At 45.6% G+C, this 25,895-nt stretch overlaps 1 long non-coding RNA gene across 1 annotated transcript in view; it reads right to left on the bottom strand.

Annotated features, from left to right (window-relative positions):
- Window positions 1–15,660: 15,660 nt before the first annotated feature.
- LOC144291819 (uncharacterized) overlaps window positions 15,661–25,895 on the bottom strand; it is a 74,810-nt gene continuing 64,575 nt past the window's right edge. The window contains exon 6 of the long non-coding RNA XR_013359375.1: window positions 15,661–16,440. This is a non-coding gene — a long non-coding RNA (uncharacterized LOC144291819). The remainder of the gene's footprint in view (window positions 16,441–25,895) is intronic.

Below are 25,895 nucleotides of genomic sequence, written 5' to 3'. Positions count from 1 at the left end.
TAAACTCAACAGATTAAGGACTTAAATATGAGACCTGAAACCATAAAATCTGAGAAGAGAGCACAAGCAGTAATTTCTCTGATATCGGCCATAGCAACATTTTTTCTAGATAGTTGTCCTGAGGCAAGGGAAAGAAAAGCAAAAATAAACTATTGGGAAAAAAGTTTCTTCTCAGCAATGAAAACAACAGAACCGAAAGGCACCCTAGGGAATGGAAGAAGCTAATTGCAAATGACATATCTGATAAAGGGTTAGTAACCAAAATATATAAAGAACTTATAAATATCAACACCCCCAAATCCAACATAATCCACTTAAAAAAATGGGCAGAAAATATGAACAGACTTTTCTCCAGAGACAACATCCAGATGGCCAACAGACACAAGAAAAGATAGATGCTCAGCATCACTTATCAGGAGAGAAATGCAAATCACAATGAGATGTCACCTCATACCTATCAGAATGGCTAAAACCAAAACCACAAGAATAAGGCGTTGGTGAGGATGTGGAGAGAAAGGAACCCTTGTGACTGTTGGTGGGAATGGAAACTGGTGAAGCCACTGTGAAAATAATATGGAGATTTCTCAAAAAGTTAAAAACAGAAATACCCTATGATCCAGGAATTCCACTACTGGGTTTCTACCCCCAAAATATGAAAACACTAATTCAAAAGATATATGCACCCCTCTGTTTATTGCAGCATTAGTTACAATAGCCAAATTAGGAAAGCAGTCCAAGTGTCCATCAATAGATGAATGGATAAAGAAAACATCGTACATATATATAGTGGGATGTTACTCACCTATAAAGAAAGAAATCTTGCCATTTCCAATAACATAGATGAACCTAGAGAGTATGATACTAAGTGAAATAAGTCAGAGAAAGACATATTCACTCACATGTGGAATTTAAGAAACAAATGAGCAAAGAAAGAAAAGAGAAAAACTACACTCTTAACTCTAGGGAACAAAGTGGTGGCTACAGGAGGGGAGCGGGAGGGGAGATGGGGGAAATAGGGGATGTGGATGAAGAGAACACTTGTCATAATGAGCACTGGGCGATGTACGGAAGTGCTGAATCACTGCATTGTACACCTGAGACTAATACAGCACTGTATGTTCTTAACCTTACTGGAATTAAAATTTTTTTAAAATGCTTTTAATTAAAAATAAAGCATTGTACTTTGCCCTACCCACTATGTTAAATGCAAATACCACAAGGAAAGGGAAACAATGACCTTTCACCAGTCACTCATCTCTTGCACAAGACAGTGATTAGATCAGAACTTTTCCAAAGAGTAGATCTTTGTAAGGAGAATCATGGAGAATAAGCAAAAGTGAGGGTGAGCAGTGCTTTCCCGAGAAGTAAAATCAGAAGCACCTAAGACAAGGTTCACCCACTTCAAAATTTTGCCAAAGGTAATTTTTCCCCTCACTTTGTGACTCTCTTTGGTATAAAAATCCTTAACCCTTTCTCTTCCTAAACTTCCTCTTAACTATTCAATTTTAAAATAACGCTTTTCCTTAAAGAAAAAAAAAGCCTTTTAATAACAGGCCTTATGAGACAAACAGAAAAAGAGATTGAAAATGCTTCCCACTAGGTCTGGAGCTATCATTTAAAACAAAAATTGCCCCCCTTACATTTTTGCTGAGAGAATCACTTTTCAGAAATACATACATATATATATTTAGAGAACATGGAAGCTCACGGTTTCCGCCACTCCAAGTGTCCACAGGAACTTACCAAACGGCTCGCAGACCCGAGCTCTGCTCGCCCAGATTCCTTGCCCTGTAAGTTACTCCCCATCCTTTCCCCCTCAGTGTCTTATGGACCAAAACACTAGGATTCAGAAACTGTCACGTTACCGTCAGCTCACGTCCCATCATGCCCTGGTCGGGGGAGATCCCTTCCAGTAGGTTCCTCCTGGCAGGTACTTTCCACGACTGGTGGACACGACGGGGCCAGGGCTGACATGAGGGCCGCGGCCCGGCTTCTCCGCTCTCCTGCCCTCGGCGAGGATCCCGAGGCTCACGGTGTCCGGGACACGGTCCGCGCTCCGTCTCCGCCGGGGCCTGGCCTTGCCGGCCGAGTACCCCGAGTACCACGGGGCCACCGAGCACCGCTGGACACGTCCCTCCAGCTTGGGGCGTGGGGTCTTACCGAGGCGCCTGGAGCAGAGGGGCGAGGCCCGGCCCACCGCCCCGCGTGGCCGTCCACACCGAGCACATACACCAGACCTTATTCCTTACGTCTCTGCTGCTCGGTCCTCGCTACCTGCCAGCGACCATTCTAAGGGGCTTACAAACATCCACGCGGTTAACCCTCAGGAGGAACTTGTGAGGAAGGAAACTATTAGACCCATTTTATGGATGAAGGAGACACAGATGGGGTCTGTCCCGACAGGCGACACAGAACGTCAGACAACTTGTCCAACAACCACAGAGCTGGTAAGCCGTAGGACCAGGATACAAGCCCAGGCGGTCTGCGCCCTTAACCATCATGCTGAGCTGATTCCCGTTCCCTAATGATAAAGTACTGACATATCCTGCACAACGCAAAGTACCGAATTCCCCTTCTTTTCTCAGGACTTGCTCGCACATACCCGTCGCTGAGTCTGGCCACAGGCCTGGCCCACCCAGCGCACCTCACGGTAGCCAGCCGGCCTCGTCCTAATGCCCCAAAGCCCACCTGACCCACCGTCCGACTGATCTCAGGCTGTCCTCTCCTCTGCTGGGGGCTTGCCGGCTCCCCTGCACCCCGCGGGGGCTCCACGGCCAGTGCCCCGTCCTCTGTGCCTCAGCCCTTCTTTCTCACCACCTCCTGTCCTCCGAACCAGGGACTCTCGAGGTGTTTCTCCGTGACCCACAAACATATTAGTTGTTCTAAAGATCTTTTAAAAATTGGGATTTGTAGCTGCTAACCCCAGCCCTGTCGGATCAGAATTTTTGGAGACGGGGCCCAGGAATGTGAAGCCTAATAAATTATTTAGGAGGTTTTTATGTGTCCTGCAGTCGGACAGTCCGAGACCTATGGCTTCAATGCCAACGTGCACGCAAGGGGACGGTGGCCTTCAATGACTGGGCAGGACGGACCCCTGTCTGCTCTGCCCGGGGCTCGGGCCAGCTTCTGAAGCACGTCTCCTGGCCTGGGCCTGGGGCCTTCCCTGGGCACGGCAGGTGCATCCGCGCCCCCTCCCCAGGTCGGGGCTGCTGGCTTCCCGACTGCCTCGGCTGCACCTGAACTTCTCGGGGGTCATGTGTGTCTTTTTCAGATTTGACCTCTACTGGTACCAGAGAGCCCAGAACGCCCGGAGAGCGACCCCCCACGGGGCAGCTGAAGTCCACACCGGGTCAGAGCAGCGGGAGGGGGTCCTCAGAGGGGACGTTTGTGTCGAGATATGAAGCAACGTCACAGACCAGTCAGGCCACCTGTCCCACCTAAAGCCAAAGAAAGGCCAGAGACCTTCCCCACTGCCATACTCGGGGTCCATCAAGGGGAAACTTCTTCGCAAAGTTGTGCTTATCACGGTTTTGGGGTTTTTTTTGTGCAGTAGAAATTTTTAGACAGAAATTAAAATAGTAGGAATCTAAGTCTGTGTGGTGAGCACAGAAAGCCTGATCTTTAGAAACACATCAGGAGCCACCAAAGGCAGGGAGGCCGGGACTTTGGCCATGGAAAAGGGGGGAGAGAAGTGGGGTCCCCCACAGGCAGTAACTTCACTGATATTGGGGGCAAAGAGGATAGTTTAAATTACGGAGGACTCTGGTGGGAGATAGGTAATGGGGACGACTGAACAAGACGACCCGGGCCCAGACCCAGCTCCCAAATCTCCCCAGCGAAGGCTGCACCGAGCGACTGACCGGTAAGCCTAAGGTTATCTATTATTTACCGTTTGCTGCTATGCCTGCTAAAGTTAAATATTAATATGCTAAATAAGAAGCTTGTTTTATAGTGTAGTTTTAGCTTTTAGCTAATCCTTGCATTATCTTTGTAAAGGCCTAAGCAAAGAAACCTTTTAGAACGGAGCAAAAAAACAGTGAGAGACTTAGAACCCCTTAGGCGGGCAGCCCGGGTGGCGCAGCAGTTTAGCGCCGCCTTTGGCCCAGGGTGTGATCCTGGAGACTCGGGATCGAGTTCCGCGTCAGGCTCCCTGCATGGAGCCTGCTTCTCCCTCTGCCTGTGTCTCTGTCTCTCTGTGTGTCTTTTGTGGATAAATAAAATTAAAAAAAAAAAAAAAAAAGAACACCGTAGGCTTCCTACTTGAGTGCCTCTCTCCTACACAGGCTCGGTAACCACAGAGAAGGTTCTGACCACCTCCGAGCCTTAGACAGTCCATAGGTTCTTCTGGATCATGACACCTTGTTCATGTGTTTTATGTTATTTAACCTAATCTGTAATTGCTTCCAACAAATGCCCTTGATCCCTCACTACATGCCAGACATTGTTCTCGTAGCCTCGAATATAGCGTTGAAGAAAATAAACACCTCTGCTCTCGAGCTCATACTCTAGAGGAGAAAAGGGTTAACAAAATGACTACACAAAATTACAATATGTCGGAAAGTAATCAATAATAAGGACAAATTGGGGGATCCCTGGGTGGCTCAGCGGTTTGGCGCCTGCCCTCAGCCCAGAGCTCAATCCTGAAGTCCTAGGATCGAGTCCCACGTCGGGCTCCCGGCATGGAGCCTGCTTCTCCCCCGGCCTATGTCTCTGCCTCTATGTGTAATAAATAAATAAATAAATAAATAAATAAATAAATAAATAAATAAATAAATAAAAATCTTTAAAAAAAAAAAAGAACAAATTCAAAGCCCAGAATGGATGGCATTATTAGAAAGTACCTGTCTGTGTACCTGAGGGCAGGTACGATGTTCGTCTGCCCCACTATATACATCCAGCGCCTAGCTGAGTGTGGTCTGTTGAGTGCTGGAGGAGAATCAGAGTAACATGAAAGCGACTAATTCCAGGCTGCCAGCGGGTACCTGGGTTAGTCTCAGGCTTCCCTAAGAAAATACGATGGACTGAACAGCTTGCATATGGTCACCTTCTTGAGGGGCCCTTGCACGATCATCCCTGTGTGTCTGCTGTGTGGAGGGTCCAAATTTCCTCTTCTCATAAGGACACCAGTCCTGTTGGACTAGGCCCATTCTAATGACCTCACTGTACCTTAATCAACTCTTCAAAAACCTAATTTCCAATTATGATCACATTCTGAGGTCCTGGGCTTTTTAATCTCAAAGTATGAGGTGGGGAGAGGGTACTGTGGACACGATTCAGACCATGACACCAAGAACGCAAATCTTCTATGCCTTTGAGTGCATTACTTTATTTTCTTCTTATTATTAATTTTTAAAGATTTTATTTATTTGTTCATGAGAGACACAGAGAGAGAGGCAGAGACGCAGGCAGAGGGAGAAGCAGGCCCCATGCAGGGAGCCGATGTAGGACTCGATCCTAGGACTCCAGGATGACGCCCTGGGCTGAAGGTGGCGCTAAACCTCTGAGCCACCTGGGCTGCCCTGGGTGCATTATTTTATTTGATTTTTACAGCAACTTAAATAAAAAAGATTTTGTTTATTGAGAGAGAGTGGAGAAGTGAGGGAGGAGTAGAGGGAGAGGGAGAAAGAAAATATTGAGCAGACTCCACGCTGAGCACAGAGCCCAACGTGGGGCTCGATCCCACAATCCTGAGATGAGGACTTGTAGGAGTCAGCCACTTAAGGGACTGAGCCACCCAGGCACCCCCACAGCAACTCAACTTAGCAAGGAGACCCATATTCCCATTATCTCCAGTACACCGATAAGACAACTGCCTTAGGCAGAACTGGGCTTCCAAATCAAGTGCTCAGTCCCAAGATCATGATACCTGTTATCCACGAGCTATCACTTCCACTAATCTCAGAGAAATACACGTATGAGCTGCAGATGCAGAGGCCAATCTAGGCGACGCAGAGTAGGACCACAGTGGACCAAGGGCCCTGAACAGCGTGGGATAGTAACCCATGCACCAGACAGTTTACCGGGTGTGAAGAACGGAAACAGGGAGGTTAAATGCCTTGAAATGTAGCCAAATATCTTGTCATCTGGGGTCTGCTTGGCTATTTTTCACTGGAACTGTTCAAATCCAACCAAAGACATGCCTGACAGGCTGCACCCAGAAAACTCTAATTTAAAAAAGTGCTGACATGACCACGGGCATTGCTCCTGAGATGTGAGCAGACCTGATAGCGATGCGTTCGCCTTTTTAATAAAGTCCTGTTCCAGCTTCCTCCAAGTACAAATTGGACCTAACCCTCTCACAGCCACCTCGTTGCCTGGCCCAGGAAATGCAATTCTGATCATTTCTCAGCAGTATCCCCAGAGGTGCCTTGTTAGGGCCGTCACAAGACCGCCTGAAATCCAGGGGGAGTCCTGTCAAATGAACTACTGAGACGGTTTTACTCTGCAAACTTACAGGGTGTAGTCAGTTGCAGCGCTGAAGAGTAACTTTGGGGTAGAACCCAAAGTCCGCTGGCCCGGGGCAAGGGTTGGCTAAGGCAGCGAGCCTCTGGTTCCAGAAATGCTGTCATTCGTTTGCGTTGAAATCCAGTCTAATACCCTCTCAATTATGAAACCAGGCTCACTGCCACCGCCCACCTTTATTAAGATGCAATCTTTCCTTTTAGTCTATGCCCCACTTCTCAGGTAATGTGTTTTGGTGACAAGCTTACGGCAGATTGCATGTAGCTTAACATCAACAGGAACGTCCTTTCTCCTCTCCTAGTCCTCCCCCTTGGGCCACGGCCCAAACCCACTAGGGTGCACAGGAGGTCCCCCAGCTCAAATGTTAGACTGAGCACACACATCTGCCTCCCGTCCTTCTCAACACTCTACTGAAATATTTACGAGTGCGAAACGCATCGGTGTATGACAGCAAAGAGAGTGAGAGCGGGGTGGTGATTGTCAGTGGATTGACAGGTCTCAGTACATCAAAGAAAATGGAAAGATGGGCATGACCTGTGACACAGCAGTTACACTCCCAGATAGAGGTCAGAGGCATGTTCACTTAGGTCGGCTGGGCACGTGTGCACATCTTTGCACGTGGACACAGTGGTCGTTAGGGCAGTGGGGAGCTAGAAGAGATTTAGGGAATCGGATAATTGAGGAGGAGCGAATGTATTTCACGAGACACTGGGCAGCAGTAAGTAGAAAAGTGAGAAACAGAGCAAGTAAAAACATAGTGGGAAAAGCAGATACAGAATGAGAAAGCACAATATCTTCTGTATAAATGAAAGCCTCCCAAATGCAACAGTGCATACTATAGAAATTGCATATTGTGTATCTTAAGGCCACATCAATACATAACTGTGGGTTCCAGGTGGGGAGAGGTGGGAGTGGGGGTTAGCCAAGAAGGAAAAAACACAATAGAGGGGACCCATTTAAATTACTAATAACCATGTGCTTTGCAAAATATATTGAATAGATTGGAGGGAAAAGGGAAGGGGAAGCCACATTTCAGAATGTACTGGAAGGGAACCAACCTGTGCACTGTAACATCACGGTGATCTCACATCATATAAGGAATGAGAAGTTTCTTAAGATGCACTCTAGGGGATCCCTGGGTGGCTTGGTGGTTTAGCACCTGCCTTTGGTCCGGGGCGTGATCCTGGAGTCCCAGGATCGAGTCCTGTGTCGGGCTCCCAGCATGGAGCCTGTTTCTCCTTCTGCCTGTGTCTCTGCCTCTCTCTATGTCTATCATGAATGAATAAATAAAATCTTAAAAAAAAAAAAAGATGCACTTTAACTTTTTATCATAAGCAAGTGTAAATAATTTATTTTTCACCATGGTGAACATGTTAGATTAAAAAATAAAACTGTGGGATCCCTGGGTGGCGCAGCGGTTTGGCGCCTGCCTTTGGCCCAGGGCGCGATCCTGGAGACCCGGGATCGAATCCCACGTCAGGCTCCCGGTGCATGGAGCCTGCTTCTCCCTCTGTCTGTGTCTCTGCCTCTCTCTCTCTCTGTGACTATCATAAATAAAAATTAAAAAAATAAAAAAAAAAAATTTTTTTTAAATGTAAAAAGAGGGTTGTGATACATCGAAAAAAATTCAACTTGCTTCCTTTTCTGCAAAACAAAAACAAAAACAAAATAAAAAAAAAAAACAGTAAGAATGCCTGGAGGAAATATAGATCAAGACTTCAACGTGCAGAGTGACTACAATCTTAATTATTCAAAACCTGCTTTTCTCCTGTGTGTGTTACAAAAAGCCCTCAGAAGCTACGCCGCGAGGCCCTGACGAGGGCTCCCTAGGGCAGCCATTCAAGACACTGGTTCGGGCCTCCATAAGCCCTGCGAGGATGCGGGTTTCTTGGGCTGTGAGGGTTAGTGAATCTTTTATTAATGAAGGCCAAGCCCACCTTCCACTCACATGAAAGGAAAACACTGGCTAACTGAACTAAGCATTAAGTTGGAGAAAACCTCGAACTCCAGTGCGAAAGCCACTTTATTGATTCTGCACGTTTGCCACTGACAAGGCCCCCCAGGCCTCCTGATGTCGTGCAGGAGTCCAGCGCAGGCCGAGGCGGCTGCGGCCGGGCGGCCCATCTGGGTGAGACATCGTCCAAATCCCAGGGAGACAGAACAGGGTCGAAAGCCCAGCAGCTGCAAGGAACTCCTGTCAGGGTGTCCGGACGGCTCTTTGCCTTCACCGTGATCACCGCACAAAGTGCGGAGGAATCACACACACACTGGCCCAGGCGCCCCTTGGGCCGTCAGTGGAACCTATGGACACCGGACACCGTAAGTTGAGTAGAGGAAATAATCAAAGACGGAGCAAAGACAAAACAGGGAGACCCCAGAGCACTTTCTCCCTCCTCTATAGGCTGTCCCTGGGCACTCACTCAGGGGGACATTCACGTATCATTTAAAAATGTATCCAGTGAAACTTGATGCCTCATTCCCAAGGCAAAAACCTACAACAAGAGAACTTCACAGTTTACGTGAAAATAGAAAACGGAGGCCACGTAAGAGGGTGTGTGAAGATACATCCACCTTCTGGGTCAAGTCCGAAGGGCTGACTTACCATTTAATTTGAGGAGTGCCTGAGCATTCCCAATTCATTTTACAATCTTATAATTATCATGGAGCAGAAAGGGTAAAAAGGGAATTTTTACAAGGAGGCCTAAAAAATACAGTAGCCTCAATTTATGAATTGCTTCAGTTTTTGTAAATAATAAACATTTTCCAAACAAAAACACTTAGTTTGTCTAAGTATAGCATATTGAATAGAATAGAATCAGTTTAAATAGCTATGTTTACGATGGGCCATTTTATTTTTTCCCAAGGAATGGACATTTCTGTGACTAAGGCTTAGAATGAATTCACGTTTTCTGTCAGTACATCTTGAAGGATTTCTTTTTCTTTGTTTCGCTTTGTTTTTGTTCATTTGTTTGAAGTCCTGCTGGAACAAAATTAAATATGGTGAAATTTGGGCATTCAGTTGTGATTTTCCTGGAAATTTGATCTTTTACAGTCAAACTGAATGGAAAACCCAGTTTTCTAAAAGAACGGGTAATTTTGTGTCAAAACCTGATTCCCCAATTCCAAAGACAAATTTAACCCGCGGATTCAAAGCATCTGAAATGTCGGCCTAGCTCTTCACTGTACTTACGACACAGGCAGCCCGAATGCCTTTTACCTTCAGGCACGGAGACAGCAGTTGTTGATGGATCACAGCGGACGGCCCTTAGGATTATGGCCAGAGCGGGGTTAGCTCAGGGTCAGGGTGGGGAGGCTGCTCACATGAGGGGAGGAGCCATCACTGTATTGACACGGTTATGGGGGTATATTGAATTCAGATCTTCTGCAACAGCATCGTGAGATGTTTAATCACCGCGAAGTTTTAACTCATGTTATGCAGAGGATGCCTCGGCCAACAGTCTTGGTCAATGACCCTTAGACCATCAGAGTGGAAAGCTCTGGGGGATGAATGGTGTTAGTGGTCACCTTATGAAGCTGGTCTATCTGCTGCTGCTGGGGGGGTTGACAAAGGTGTCATTTTAATCCAGAGACGATTTAATGGGGACTAAAAACAAATCGATATACCTTTGAAACAGATACGCTCATCTTATCCTAAATTACATCCCTGCACCCTTTAGAGACTGGGGATCGAGGAGAGTTTAGAAACTGGGAATGGTGAAAAATAAATGAGGCTAGGCTGGGGAATGGGGATGGGTATGAGAGGGACAGACGATCGCTCGGCAAACATCAAGGCACTGCTCGCCATGCTGGGGCAGAGGAACACGCTCTTCTATCAGGTACCGACAGTGGTAGAGAAGAAACAAGTAACTTCACAAGGTAGTATCAGGTAGCTTCAATGCTATGACAAAAACAAGTCAAACAGATAATGTGATAGAGAATCCTTGGGGCAGTAGTCGTTTGCCAGGCAGAGTGAGAAGGCAATGGAGCCGGAGAGGTGGGGGTGGGGGTGGGGAGTGGTACAGATGAGATGAGCGGGGACAAAAATTTTCCCGGGGTGTCCACTTGGGAATCTTCGATGTTGAATTGAATATTCAAAGAATAGATGGTATTAATTGTGGGTTCCTGGACTGTCTAGGACTAAGAATAAGGTATTGTGACTGTCGTCCAACAGAATCAACGACTTGCCTGTGGTCCTATGTTGGCAAATATTAAAAACAAATTATTGAACTTATTTCAATTTAAGTGAAATTGAATTTAAAAACAAATGTTAAAAACAAAAAAATGGAACACACGTGTTTTGACAACCAATCCAGTACTGAGGGGAAGTGCCCCACCAGAGTATTATTCCACAGTGTAACTCACACCATACGTGAACTCTTACTTGACCTTTTCCTGAAGAGAACCTGGGCTGCTTCTCAATCCAGGCAAATTTTTTGAGGTTCCTTCTCTGCAATCTAATTTTCCCATGCTTGATAAGATTTATGTGGCTGTCTTCTGTGTTAAACATGCTGTTTTTCCTTCTGCTCGCTTGGCTCACCTCTGTCCTAGCTGACATCTTCCTGCGACTTCTTAGCTGGCAACCCAACTTTTCCATGATTAGTTCAATCCTATTATGACTCAAACAGTGGAAGAGACTATGAAACTTGAATTATATTCCCTTCTTCCATGCTTAACGTCTTTAACTTTTGTTCTCCATTATTAATAGACTCCCTTTTCTTAACCTAAATTTTTTGTTCTGCATTGACAATTTTTTTAACTGATTTCAAGATTAAAATGTATTATGGAAATGCAGCAAATGACATACAAGGACAAAGAAGAAAATATAAATTACCCACATTCCTACTAATCAAAGATCAGCAGAATGTGATTGCTTGATTATTTTTCTTGAATTAAATGCTTAATTAACAACTTAAAACACTTTCTTGTTAATCGTGAGGAGGTTCAAGTCTACGAATCTTATTCCAAGTACAGCTTTGGCCACACTCCATAGTCTTGGGGGAGAGAGGAAGAATGTCATTTCAGAGGCAGCATGACTGATCCCATAGGGCCTTGTCTGCCATCGTGCAAATGTCGCCTTTTACTGGAGTGAAAGAGAGGGTACTAGAGTTTCAGGCAGAGCAGCAGCATAATTTAACTTAAAAGGTCAATTAACTTGCAAAGTTAAGATGCCAGAGAAGTAAAAAGAAGTCTAAGAAAATTAAAAAGCAATTTATCCTTCCTGTCTGGACGTAACGAACCCTGTGATTTCACAGAAACATGTTTTACTCTCTAGAATTGTAATAACCAACAACTGATAAACATTTAAGTAGGTATTAGTTATTACATTTTCATGTGATCCTAATGTTTTAAATTCATACTATCTAGACAACTGAATCTTCCACAATGAGTACTCAACAAACACCAGTTTGGTTAAAAAAGAAGAAAGGACGGGAAGGCGAGAGATGGAGGGAAGGAGCGGGGAAGGTGCGGGGATGGGAGGGGAAGGGAGGGGACGGGACGGGACATATATCTACTTCCACAAATAGGGAAATGCTAGGACAAAAAATTAGGCTAAAACATCTACTCACTAATCTTTTAGTATTTAGGAAATATATAATATGGTGAGCCTAGAGTTTAAAAACAAAAGAACTGAAATGTCTTTTATTTCTTAAAAGTGCTCTTAAAAACTTACTGAAGTTGTGTCTGTTGTTACCTATAAAATACTTGCCTGCCCTACTTTTGTCAGGAATAGGGATCTTTTTTTAAGCCCTATTCCTAGGCCCACCCTCTACATACACAGAGAGAAAGACAAATTCTTGTGAAAAATGAAGGTGGAGCAAAATAAAGTGCTCATTTGCCCATTTGGGCTTGGTTTCGTTACCCACATCTTGAACAACACTGATTTTTATGTTGATGATTGGATTTTATATTGATGAAAGGATTGATTATGGATTAAAGGGTTATTTTATGCATTTTCAAAATGAAATGGGACCAGCCTCCGTGTCACTGAATTTAGCCGCTCGCCACGTGGCTGGGTAGCGGGTGGGCTGGGGAATTGGCTTTTCCCGTGGGCAGCATGTACCTGCAGCCCGAGTGGCTTCTGAGTCTCCATGACCTAAGAGCACCAACGAGACAGCGGAGATGCCCGGCCGGAGGTCACGGCAGGGAGGTGTTTGTGCGAGTCCCCGCGTCCCCTCTCATGACGGCTCACACCGCGAATGCAGCCCGTGTCCATGTCATTTCCATTTTCTAATGCAAATTCCGCCCAGAGCCTCGAGACAGAGCTGTGTCCCCTCGGCCTCTCCAGGCAGGGAACAGACCCGGTGGTAACCGGGATGTGCGAGGCACCGTCAGACGCAGACGGCCCCGCACCGCAGCCCCGCAGGTCTAACCGTAAGTCCTCCGTCTGTGGGTTAGGGCGGCCGTGACAATTTAGCCGTCTGGGCCGTAGCTCTCTGCGACTCCTTCTCTTCCTTTCTTTCTTCCTTCTTTCCTTTTCTTCCTTCCCTTCCTTCCTTCACTTCCTTTCTTCCTTCCCACATATAAGACTGACTTGATTAGTAAGTCTCAGGCAGGCACAGTATAATTTACTATTATTATATAATGCACGTTTACAAGAGGATATAAATTACTGAATCCTTTGTAGACTGATGTTATATTTTCCATTTCCTTAAATTCGATTATCCGCAGCTAGCCACATTTATCCTGATTAATTAAACTCTGGTAAAAACCATCTGCACTTCTGACTCCATGCACCTCCCTGAATTTTCACCCGGGGTGCCAAGGAAAGAGGACATTCATCTTAGTCTCTGCCGTGGAAGCATCTTAATTTTTTTTTTTTTTTAATAAACGTAGAGTGAATAAAGAACTTGTCATTTCTCTGTAAGGCCAAGTTAAGTCATCTTTCTGCTTTTCTATAATGAGAGTTCTCACAGGGATCAGAGAGGGCCGATGTGTGGGAATTAATTGGCTGCTGTCTTTAGTATGAGGGATTGGAAGCAGGGGGTCCTCACAACCAAAAAGATATTAAGAGCTGAACAACTCAGGCGGCGCCTGGATAGCTCAGGGCTCGAGCACCTGCCTTCAGCCCAGGGCGTGATCCTGGAGTCCCCGGATCGAGTCCCGTGTCGGGCTCCCTACGAAGAGCCTGCTTCTCCCTCTGCCTCTCTCTCTCTCTCTCTCTCATGAATAAATAAATAACATCTTATTAAAAAAAAAAAAGAAAGAACTGAATAACTCAGAAGGACCCACATTCAGAATCTGCTTACCCCATGAGAAGAAACTTACGGTAAGTTATAAGTTGTATCTAAGATAAGATTCAAACAACATGAAAGCTGCTGGTGATACAAATGCTCGCCACGGATGGATTTGGGCCACGAAGGTCCACCCCAGCCCTGGGCTGTGCGGCTGCGGAGCTTGGCCTCAAACTGCAAGACGTTCAAGGCCTTCCCAGGAGCTAAGCCCTCTAATGCCATGCGAGTAACTCCGAGAAAGAAAACCCCATGAAAAGGGACCTTGTCTCTGTCTTGTTCACGACCAGAATGCGTCAGTATACCTGGCTTTTTAAGACACAAGTTTGCAAATATTAAACGATTGCTTCTGACTAGTCCATAGGTATACACTGGCGTGCAGCCCCCGAGTGGCCCCCACTACTCCAGCCCCTCCTAGGGGGATGCTTCACTGGGGGGAGCCCCTGCAGAGAAGAGCGTCTCTACCATCACTGGGGGCAGTTCTGATTAGCACTCAGGTGATACTGGTTTGCCGAGTACTCTAGAAACCACCCCCTTCCCCACCGTTCTGTCTCCAGGCCACGGAGCAGTGTCTGCCACAAAGCAGCTGCTCAATACGTTTCTCTGAGTAAACTGATGGACAAATGACCTACTTATTTTCCTTATTTCGTATCTTTTACTTACACATCCTATTGCCAGCTCAACCCCATGAATACCAAATATCTGTATCGGGATTATCCACGTTTCTAACACCATTCAAGACCAACCCTAACTGAGCACCTGCTTTGTGGCAGAAACACTTCTGGGCCCCAAAGGGAACCTCCGGGAGCCCGAGTGAGCTGGAGAGGTGTTGGGACTTTTTCCCCAAAAGCGCAGATCCCATAAATAATTCACAAATAGGAAAGAAAAGGAAATGCCAAGGAGATTAAATGAGTCACACGTGTGCTACTATTCTTCAGGCTTAACTTGACTTCTTCTTGGCTTCGGTCATAGGGTCTAAAAGCTATTTTTATGAACAGCTAAAGACATAAAAATAGGCACAGCCATATGACAGGTTGCATAAGCTTGAGGAGACCTCTAAACAGACATGCAGCATCACACCCCCAAACAGCTTACACTCACGGCCCACATGCTGTGTGCCAAGCCCTGCGCTGAGACATACACACGGCCCCTCACCTGGTATCTGGAGCCACTGCCTGAGCAAATACCGGTCCTTATCGCATTTTGGAGATGGCACAGCTAGGTTGTGAGGAGGCACACAGCCGACCTCTGACAAGGACGAACGTAGCCTCTGGTCCTTCAACCCGAGGGGTCAGGTGGTGATCACCGCACCACCGACCCTATACGGAGGTAAACCTGGCATCCTTAACCTCTCTGAGATTACAAGTTTTAAGCTAGCACATCCAATATCTAAACTAGAACAGTCTTTATTCTTTTTGGTCCACTTTAATTGTTCTTCCCGTTTCATGAATTGGTGTAAGTTGCTATGGCAACACTCATCAGCTTGTCCTTCCTCTCTGCGTTCGTCATCCTCTCCTCCCCGACTCCCTCATTCAGTCTGGTGTGACTCCTGCAAGTGAATGAAGCCAAGACGGGCAAGGGTCTGCGTGGTCCGTTTCCAGGGAGCACATGAGCATGATTTCCTTGTTAAGCCTCTCCTCTCCGTCCACTCGCACCTTCCCCTGTTGTCCTCGTGCCCTTCACTGCCAGTCTGTTGCACATCTGCTGTGCCATTCACGGACCCTGCCGGCGGGCCAGGACTCATCATCTACTCTTTCCATACATCTAAAATGACCTGATCCTCAACTTTTCTGAAAGATACAGGTTTGTCTCCGACTCTGAACTTTTCATGGACAAACTTCACAGAGGATGGAGATGTTCTCAGTTTCCTGCCTTTCCAATATCCAACTACCCCCCAAGACTTTATTTTTAAAGATTTTATTTACTCACGAGAGACACAGAGAGAGGCAGAGACACAGGCAGAAGGAGCAGCAGGCTCCATGCATGGAGCCCGATGTGGGACTCGATCCCGGGACCCCGGGGTCACGCCCTGAGTCGAAGGCAGGCGCTCCTCCACTGAGCCCCCAGGCGCCCTTCATCAAGACTTTATTTGCCGTACTCGTGATAAGCCAACGTGGGAGTCGGTACCACACATCTTTGTGTCCTTCACAGCACAAACCCAGCCTTTTGTACCTAATAAATACATTAATAAGTTGACAATAAATGAATGGATAGTTGGCTGGTGGATGAATAAACTATAAAAGAGCTGGTACAGGGCATACATGAAACAATCTAATTTAAGAGGCACATCCTATATTTGTTTCCCTCTGTACAGACTTCCTAAGGAACATTTGTTCAGATGACCAGTGTTACTTATTTGACTTACAATATCATTAGTATATTAATTGCAGTATTTAAGACACCTACTCCGTATCAGACACTGACTTGAGAACTCTTATAATTTTAATTAAGTAGCCCTCCCAAATATAGGAGGTAAGTGTTAGTATCCCCTTTTTACAGTTTTGTAAAGGTGTGTTAGGCAAATTCAGAGAGGTTAAGGAGCTATGGGTAATCTCTTAGGGAATAAGAGATTTGAAATTAAAGTGACATTGGATCAAACCCAAGACTTCGCTCTTTCCACTGTGCCATACCGCCTCATTGAGGGAGTCTTATAAAAATATCCCTCTTAACATTTGCAGGAGCTGGGGAGCTAGCATGTTGTCTTCAATCCATTGCCACAGACTAGTTGACAAAAGCATCCAGCCATCTCCTAGAGGAAAGAATGACCTCGTATAAATAGAATTCAGGGTAGATACATTTTGATGAGAGTAAAGGATGTTTAAGAGGATTCAAATGAGCATCTGCCCAGATTAATAGGGGGATGAGTCTATCGTTTAGGGCCCGACATGACCAATAAGTAAGGTGATGACACTCAATGACCAGAACAGATGGAACCAGAAACCAAAAGAAGGAACTAATGGAACAGGACGGGGAAAGGACGGGTGCTGATCACAGGCTTTCCCACTTCACAAGGGATAAGGGGAAGCTTCCCAGTTCTCCCCTTTCCGCGTTTCTGGCTCTGATTATAGGGATGGTACTATTACTGCAAAAAAAGACTAACAAACTGTGGAGGATAAGAGAAGTAGAACAGATTCCTCTGAAATAATACCAGCTTTTAAAATTGCCTAATAATGGACAAGGGCATCTTAAACTCCAGTCAGGCCACAGATGTATTTTTAAAAACTGGAAGCATGCCCAGCTTGAATTAGGGGATACAAGGAATGCAAGCATCCTTGGATGTCAACAAGCAACACCATTCGGTGGTCATTCGTACCCTCAGATTTGAATTAGTCGATAGGGGGAAAAAAAGCTGAAATGGAAATAGGTGCAAGGGTAGGCAGGCACCAGGCTAAGGGAGATATTCTTACTTCAGGTCCAAGGATCACCTTGACGAATCATCCAGGCAGGACACTGCTGGGTCTTTAGCTGAAGCACTTACTGAAAAGGGAGTGCTGGCCTCTTGCCCTCTGCTCACACAATACACATCTTTAAGGCAGAACATGTCCCCCTGTGGTGGTTAGAGACCCTTGAGAAGCTTGAATGTACAGTCTTCACGGGTATGGACTTAGGAAGGTGCCCAACACCACTCTCAGGGAGCAGCCTTCCTATTTTTGTAAAAATCTCATTTTCCTTCCCCACTGATTCCCTAAAAGTCTTGTATATGGTGACAGATGGTAGCTAGACTTACTGTGGTCATCGTTTCACAATCCATACAAACACCAAATGATTATATCGTATGAAAACCAACAAGTCTCCTTAACTACAGGCACAGAAACCCATTCTGACTGGCTCTGGCAGAGGCTGCCTCCAGCCCAACGCCCTCCGACTCCTCGGGCCTTTCCCTGTGAGCCTCTGTGCTGTTGCCTTCCGTGGCCTGGTCAATGGCTTTTCCTTTGGGGACCCCCTGGGGCTGTTGAGAGGCACACATAGGGAGCAGATCGTGCCTGGGAGTTTGCGCTCCCCCAAGGTAGTTCTGACCCAGTGAGAGATGGTGCAGGGCCCTGAAAGTCCAGTCAAGGGAGCCCTACGCTCCACGGACTTGGCCCGAAATCACACCGTGCTCTCCTTTCCTCTGCCCTCCTGGTGCTTTCCCCCCACTTCCTTCCAGCTTCCCCTGGGAGACTTCCTTACTAAATTACTTGCACATGAATTCTCATCTCAGACTTAGTCTCCAGGGAACCTGACCTACGACACCAGCCAAATAAAATACGGCTGGGGTGTTTTGGGGTAAGACTGCAAAGGCGGCAATCACAGACACAGAAGCAGGCACAGCTCTGGCTGAGGAACTGGCCTGAGAGCATCTGGGGCTCAGTCGGCCCTTCCCTCCCCAGCACACGTCCATGTCACTCACGCACAGTGCTCTGGTATCTTTTGTGTGTTTTTCTTGGCATCTGTCTGGCCCATTCTCCTCACTGCAGACAGTCTTCCCCAAACTTCAGGCAGCCATGTCCAAGGGTGCTCAAGTTAGAGGCAGAAGACTGGTTCCCTAGGTGTACCCTTCTCATTTGAGGGGTATCCACACACACACACACCCACACACACACATCCACCCTGTTAAGCTGTAAGGTGCACACGTGAATGAAGCTGAGGGGGAGCAGAAAAAGGCAGTGTATGAAGTACGGATATATTGGAAAATTACTGTAAATACTTTTTTAAAGACTTATTTTAGAGAAAGAGAGAGAGCCAGCGAACGAGTGGAGGGAGGAGCGGTGGGAGAGGATCTTCAGGCAGGCTCCCCACAAAGCGTGGAGCTGCCTCGTGGCTGCATCCCACAACCCGGGAGATCACGACCTGAGCCAAAACCGAAAGCTGGCTGCTCAACCGACTGAGCCACCCCGGCGCCCCTACTATAAAGATTTCCTACTTGAAAGTGTGCTAGTCATCATGTACAACAAAACATTCATCTGAGAAAAGAACTAGTAAGGCATGCCAACTTGCAAGTTTTAGTCGCCTTTCACACAGGTTTAACTACTGTATATTCTAGAATGGACGATTAAGAAATGATCAATCTTGGGCGGGCCAGGTGACTCAGTGGTTTAGCGCCGCCTTCAGCCCAGGGCCTGATCCTGGAGACTCAGGATCGAGTCCCACGTCGGGCTCCCTGCATGGAGCCTGCTTCTCCCTCTGCCTGGGTCTCTGCCTCTCTGTTTCTCAAATAAATAAATAAAATCTTAAAAAAATAAAAAAGAAATAATCTTTCCTAAAAAGGTACATAGGTAGCAGGGGAGTGAGCATGAGCTAAAGTGAATTGTGACCTTTTCTTTCCACCTTCCTACAGTGTGAGTGATTATTCATGTTTCTTGGATCTGCCTTCTATCTTGCAGTACAGGTAATCACTGCGACAATTCAGATCCTGTCTCTCAATCCTTCCCATTGCTCTTTCGTCAGGAGATGTACCACACCGACCATTAGTCATCTGAACCCCACGGCCATGGTTTTCAAACATTTCAGCCCATAGTAACCCCACAACCCAATATACCGCCAGACAGGTTCACACGTACTAAACACTTAAACACAATCAAAACAAATGTTTCATGAAATAGTTGTTCTTCTTATCTGTGATACACTCTATTTTCTTATGTTTTCTGTTATAAATGAATCTATTCATTGTTAAATGCTAGCAGCAACCAACTAAATTGATTTCAGGACCCATTAGTGGGTTACAGCCAGTGCCTTGGGACATTAAGGGCTTGCGTCTAAATGCTAATATTACCAGAAGAGTTGCCCCTATAAGTTATCATCACCCACTAACACTTTGTTGTGCATCAGCTCATTATTCACGTAACAACTGTGTTTCCAGTGCCTGATTCATGCAGGGTGTTTTGCTGGAAGCCAGGAAGGGATACAAGGGATGCACCCACCCTCACCTTTGAAAACTCACTGTCAGGGTCCTTAGCTGCAAGCCGACAGGAGCCTATCTGGCTGATATAATGTACAGTTCATATATATCACCATATATTATACACAGTATATAGTTATAACTATGAAGAGGTTTATAGTTAGACAGACCTGGGAAAGCCTCTATCAGAAGAGACAGAGAACCAGGTAGAGAGTTGCACGGCCAAAGCCACAATCACAGGCACATTCTAGAAGTGATCCACAACTGCCCCTGTTGGCGCTTCAAGCTGCACTCAACATGGCCAGCACTCGGGAGCCAGCCCAAAACCCGCTGTCACTGCTGTCCTGGGAGAGTCCAGGTACTGAGCAGTGGCTCTCCCTGGTCCTAGGTAGATCCTCTTTTCTTAAGCACCAGCTCTTGAATTAAAGTCTGCAATGATTATACCTGAACTTGGACTGTGTACCTGTGCGTGGTGACTAAGAGCTTAGATTCTGGAATCAGATTCCTTGGGTTCAAATCTTGGTTCTTCCGATCGCTGTGTGACCATCATGAACAAGTTACTTTCTCTCTCTCTCTCTGTGCTTCAGTTTCCTGAACTGCACCAATTTGATAATAGCGCCTACTTCACGAGATTGTTGAGAATCAATTGAGTTGCTACAGGTTAAGAGTTTAGAAGTGATGATGTCTGTTAATATGAGGAATTAGGGAAGCAAATATCTGGAGCTTTCAGATTTTTATCACACAAGATAGGCTTGGCATCCAATCAAGACTCTGAAGATGGGGACATTTCCAAACCACATGATGGCAGGTGTAAAAGAATGGCCAGTGCCCATTATATACCCTGGTAGACTAGTTTAAAAGATGAGTCAAGTGATGCTCTTGGAGGGCAGGGCTCTGAGGGAATGAAACCCAGAATGGCATGAAGAGCAAGAGCTATGGAAAGGTCTGCAGCCTTGAGGCTGCCGTCTGTGGCTGCCAGAAGTCTTGAGACAAAAGACTCCAGAGGAAAGACAAAGTGGAGAGAGAAGGAGGGATAAATGCCAGAGTCTTCCTTACTTGGCAATTTTGCCAAGGGGTATCTCAATCTGAGATAACATGGCATTTCTGGAGTAGCAGTCTTCAAATATTTTTGGTCATCCATCCCCTAAAAGAATTTTGCCAACGATCGGTGCCCCACAGACTTTTAACATCTAGAATTTTTATCATATAATTAAATAGTTAAGAAGGTTGTGATTTCTTGCATATAACATATAGGCTTTAAATATATTTTCCTCAAGATCTTGAGGTCTTGGCTTTAGCTTTTTTAATTTATAGAAATTGTCATTAGGAGGGAAATGACAAAGTTCTCAGTTTCAAATTGGTCGGGCAAAACCGACTTCATTTTTGTCAGAAAAAATATCTGACATGGTATTTGAATTGCAACGTGTGTATTAATCTGTGTTCTTGGTTAACCATCTGACTTCTGAGTCTCAACTCTGAAAGATAACGGAAGCAAGTTTCCTTAAGTTTGGAAGCTGATGAAAGAATGTGTTTCTTCCTTAAGATTTTTCCATTAGAAGCTCTTTTCTCTCTCTCTCACACACACACAATGCTCCTGGTGGGCCGTAAAGCCTCCACTTGTCCCTTTGGCAGTTTGATGGTTAGTTCTGAACAATGCCTCATGGTCAGATTTTGGATGTCAAGTAGCTAGAAAAGGGAAGATGGGAAGAGAGAACCCATAGACCACAGACATTCCGAGGCGGCCAATTTAAGGAAGAATACATTTAGAAGTTAAAGAATGGAGTTTATTCCTTAAAACAATCCCAGCTTACATACTCACTGGAAAATGGTCACATACCTCCTGGAGTGTGTGTTCCAGTTTAGCACACACACCCCTATTCTGGAAAAACATCTGACATGGCACTGTTTAAGTCATTAGACGTGTATTTTCTATTAGGATAAATGTAATAAATGTATATGTTTTCTGTCTAGAGTTAGAGCCAATCAGGGCCAATGTGGCAGAGTGGGCGACACTTCTCCACAACCCTTCCCCAGTAGAAGGAATAGAATCATTTAGCAAAGGGTCATAGTATTTTAGATGATACATTTATTTACCCACTGTCTTTGCAAGTAAAAATAACTCCATCACATGCTCAACACCAAGCAAATAGTAGGCAGGAGGAGTGGGATTCTCTCCAGGAGCCAGGAGTCCCTTACACAGACCCAGACACAGTCCTGGGCTGGGGGGCCAGCAGATCTGTCCTGAGGTGGACACTGAAACAGATTCGAGTTCCCTTTACAAGGAAGAGGAGGAAAGGGCTCCTGGGTTGATGAACAGGTGGAGGCTTACATTTTTATGGGGTCCAAAATGCCTCTGGATCCAAGTGGATCTTGGCAAAACATTGCACTTGTAAAACGATAGGAGTATTTTATAAAGTGCTATGCCTTTGCTATGCCTTTTGGAGCAAAACTTTAAGGCAAACTTTAAAAGAGTAAGGAATTTTGCCAAAACCTTATTTTAAAAGGGGGAAGAGTCAGTGGGATGAGGAATGAAGGGGTCCTTCCTCCTCCAGCTAACCCTGTCGTCAGCCTCAGGGCCTCTGCAGAGGTCTGCCCTCTGGGCAAGGACCTTCCCTTACCACATGCTCTAAGGAGCTTGTACCGGTCACAAATATAGAGACGAGTTTAAGTTATATTCCCCGACTGCTGTCAAATTGTATTTTTTAAAATCTTTCTTTCTCTTAACATGTGCATGACTGACACAGAATTCTATAGGAAATGAGAAATCTGCACAGCAACGTTTACACATTTTAAGTGCTGGCAAATTCCTCAGGGAATTAATTTTGTGTACTGGATCTCCTGTTACTCAATTTATCAGGGCAATTCCTGGGTGTCCAACAATGTTTTCCACTCCCAGTCATTCACTTGCTCCTCGAGTGACTGAAAACTGAAGCTCTTAGGTAGACTCAAAGCTAAATAAGTGAGTGAATGAATGAATGAATGAGGGAGGGAGGGAAGGAAGGAAGGTAGGAAGGAAGAAAAACCTACTAAATGCAAAGCACCTAACTAAATTCCTTTGAACTAATCAAGTTTAGCCTTCTTCCCAAGAGGGGCAGATTATTTTTGCTTTTTCCTCTCCCTTTAGTTCCCTTCAATTTGTCTCAGGCAGTCGTCCAGCAATTGTAAAACTCCATGAAATGACTAAAACAGATTAAAGCTGAGACAGGACAGACTGCTGGGGAGATTTCACCTTGGGTGAGCAATGCTGAAACCCTGAATAGCTCTGCAGGTCTCGGGAGCATAAAGAGGCAAGAGCAATGCCTTATACTGGGCCCTAATTCAGCAAGAGCATCGAGGAGTACGAAACACAGGGGAAAGACAATATATGACAACCAATTCAATACCAGACCATTTAATTCACAGCTCAAGATTTCTCTTTCAGTGTTAGGCTTCCATAGACAAATGGCGAATTTTACTCCGTTATTAACCCCAAATGAGAAGAAATGGAGGCTGCACCCCATCCCAAATGATTAATAGTTGCCTTGTGAGTGGTGGATTTAGTTTAATAACTAACCCCTCTTTTCCAACAACACATTGAATATGATTAAAGATGTGTCTTGAGATTACATTTCCTGAAATTTTAAAATATTTTTTAACTAGAATGAGTTTTATATAAAGAACTATTGAGGGGTTCCCTAGACTCGATCTTCCGTCTAAAGGATAAGCCTTTATATTCTGCAAAAGGGGCGATGGTGCCCTGTACGAGTGGCGTGGTGACTGGAAGACCATTATGGAAAGAGGCGAAGAATCCAGAACAAGCTACCTGGTCACTGTCAGCTCAGTAGTCATTTCCACTCTTCCTTGTAAAGGGAGCTCTCATCTGCTTCAGGATCACTTCAGGGCACATATCCCGACCCCGAATCTACGAAAGTCTACCTAAGTCACTCATAGCAATCCCACTCCTCTTGCCTGTGATTGGTTCAGTCTTGCGCATATATGATGCAGTTCTGACCTCCTGGCAAGACAGGAAACCACTATGAGCTCCCAGGAGAGGTTTCCTAATGGAAAAAAACAAAAAGTTGGGATCCCTGGGTGGCGCAGCGGTTTAGCGCCTGCCTTTGGCCCAGGGCGCGATCCTGGAGACCCGGGATCGAATCCCACGTCAGGCTCCCTGCATGGAGCCTGCTTCTCCCTCTGCCTGTGTCTCTGCCTCTCTCTCTCTCTCTCTCTGTGACTATCATAAATAAATAAAAATTTTAAAAAAATCACGTTACAAGGAAGATGCCATCCATTTGTTCTTCTGGCTATTACTGCAGCTGGACAGGACAGCCAGAACTTGTGCAGTCATTCGGTCACTGTGCAGGGAACTAACCTGAACACAAAGCCAAGTCAGCGAGCACGGCAGGATGGAAGATGGGAAGCACTTGGATCCCTGGTGACGGCACCGATATGATGAACTAGAGAAGCCCAGGCACTGCCCCATGTTGCCCCTTCTCACATCCTTGTCGTTTAAACCTTCTGTGGTAGCTTTAACATGTGTCCACAACCCTTTCACTCTTTTCCTCACAGGAGGGGAAGCCTAAATCTCCTCCCTCGAAGGTGAGCTGGACTCAGGAACTCATTTCTAACAAATAGAATAAAGCAGGGTGACATTATGCAGCCTCAGACACCGGATCTCGAAAGGCACCTTGGCTTCCTCCTCCTGCTCTCCCCCGGGTCACTCCTGGTGACTGAAGCTAGCTATCACAGGATGGGGACACACAAGCAACCTAAGGGGAAGCACACATCACAAAGGACCGAGGTCACCTGCCAACAGACAGGTAGGGGAGTCGTCTCGGAAGCAGAACTCCCACCCCCTGTCAGGCCCTGAGATGACTGCAGCCTCTGCCTATGTCCTGAGATACAACTTCATGAGGGATTCTTGGCAAGAACACTCCAGCTAAGTCACTCCCGAACTCCCCACTCACAGAAACTGTGAGACATTTGTTATTTTAACCCACTATATATCGGGGAAATCGTTGCACGATGGTAGGTAGCAAAGACGCTTTTTAAGATTTGGTCTAACATTTTCAGACAAAGGTGCCTTAATTGGTAAAAAGGTTGTAAAAGACTGCATTCTAAAACCAGAGAATTACAGGGTCCTCGGGTTCCTTTTCCTTCTTACAAGGACTGTATAATGCTCTCTGAGATAAAGAGACATCCTTCTCACAAGGCCTTCCAAAAAAAGAGGTAACAGTTGCTCTGGGGCTTTACTTTCACAACCATCTGGCGAGAGGCTAAAATCCCTCTGGTCATGATTAAACAATTGCATTTCATTGTATGCTTAGAATTGAGTGGTGTTTCCCTAACTCTCTTACAGAAAAAGCATCCTGAATGATATTAACAGATGTTCTACCCAAAGGGGAGGGCTGAGGTAGACATTCAAAAGACACATACAGCAAACTAAAGACTTTGGAGAGGTCTTTCACAAAGAAATCTGCTTAGCTTTTGCTTAACCCAGAATTTCTCAAATTTAATGTGACTACAGACTGTCCCCTCTATGCTCCTCCCCCGCCCTCAACAAAAATATCCATATTCCTTGGGACGTCAATGTTCTTTAGAACACAGGGAACCACTAGTGTGGATGCCACAATACACTGAATGAACGTATTAGCATGAATGATCAAAATAATCCAGCACTATACTCAAAATACCACAGCCATCCTACAGAGACTCAGCCACATCCACTATCTGAGTAATCTGAAGTATCTAAGTTTAGACTTAGATTTCAAGTCAGAAATGGTACAAGTCAGGAATTACCAATGCGCCATCAGGAGCAAAATAGGACTCACACACATTTACTCAAAGATGAGTGGTTTTCTCCAAAATGATTAGTTTCTTGTTTCCCATTACACGAAAACCTGCTCCCCCCTTTTAAGATTTTTTGTTTTAATACTTCAGGTGAATGTTTCCTCTCACATATTTGGTGTAATGAAAAAAATCCTCTTACAGGGAATTTTGAAATATCAGTATCTGGTTTGTAGGACCCCAAGGTAGCATACCCATGCGAGCTAAAAGTCAACTACTTCACCGACGATGCAGCCAACACAGCCAAGGAAGCCAAGCCCTCTTGACTCCAGTCCCTGGATTCTATCCTTCTGTTAAGCCCTAAAATCAAGTGAAGGAAATCCCATACTCCTGAATAAGTAGGAAGATCATATAGCAGTTGATTAGGACTTGCCCCAACCGGGCGATGTCACATGTCACGTAAGGTAGACGGTTCTGTCCTGGGGCTGGGCCAACTCCGACATGCCTAGAATACCTCGGACTGCTTAGTATCACAACTTTTTTGCCTCTTAAAAATCAAA

The sequence above is a fragment of the Canis aureus genome, chromosome 2 (genome assembly GCF_053574225.1).
Source record: "Canis aureus isolate CA01 chromosome 2, VMU_Caureus_v.1.0, whole genome shotgun sequence".
Taxonomy (NCBI): Eukaryota; Metazoa; Chordata; class Mammalia; order Carnivora; family Canidae; genus Canis; species Canis aureus.
Note: the sequence above shows the minus strand (reverse complement) of the source record. Positions and strands in the feature narration are given on the sequence as shown.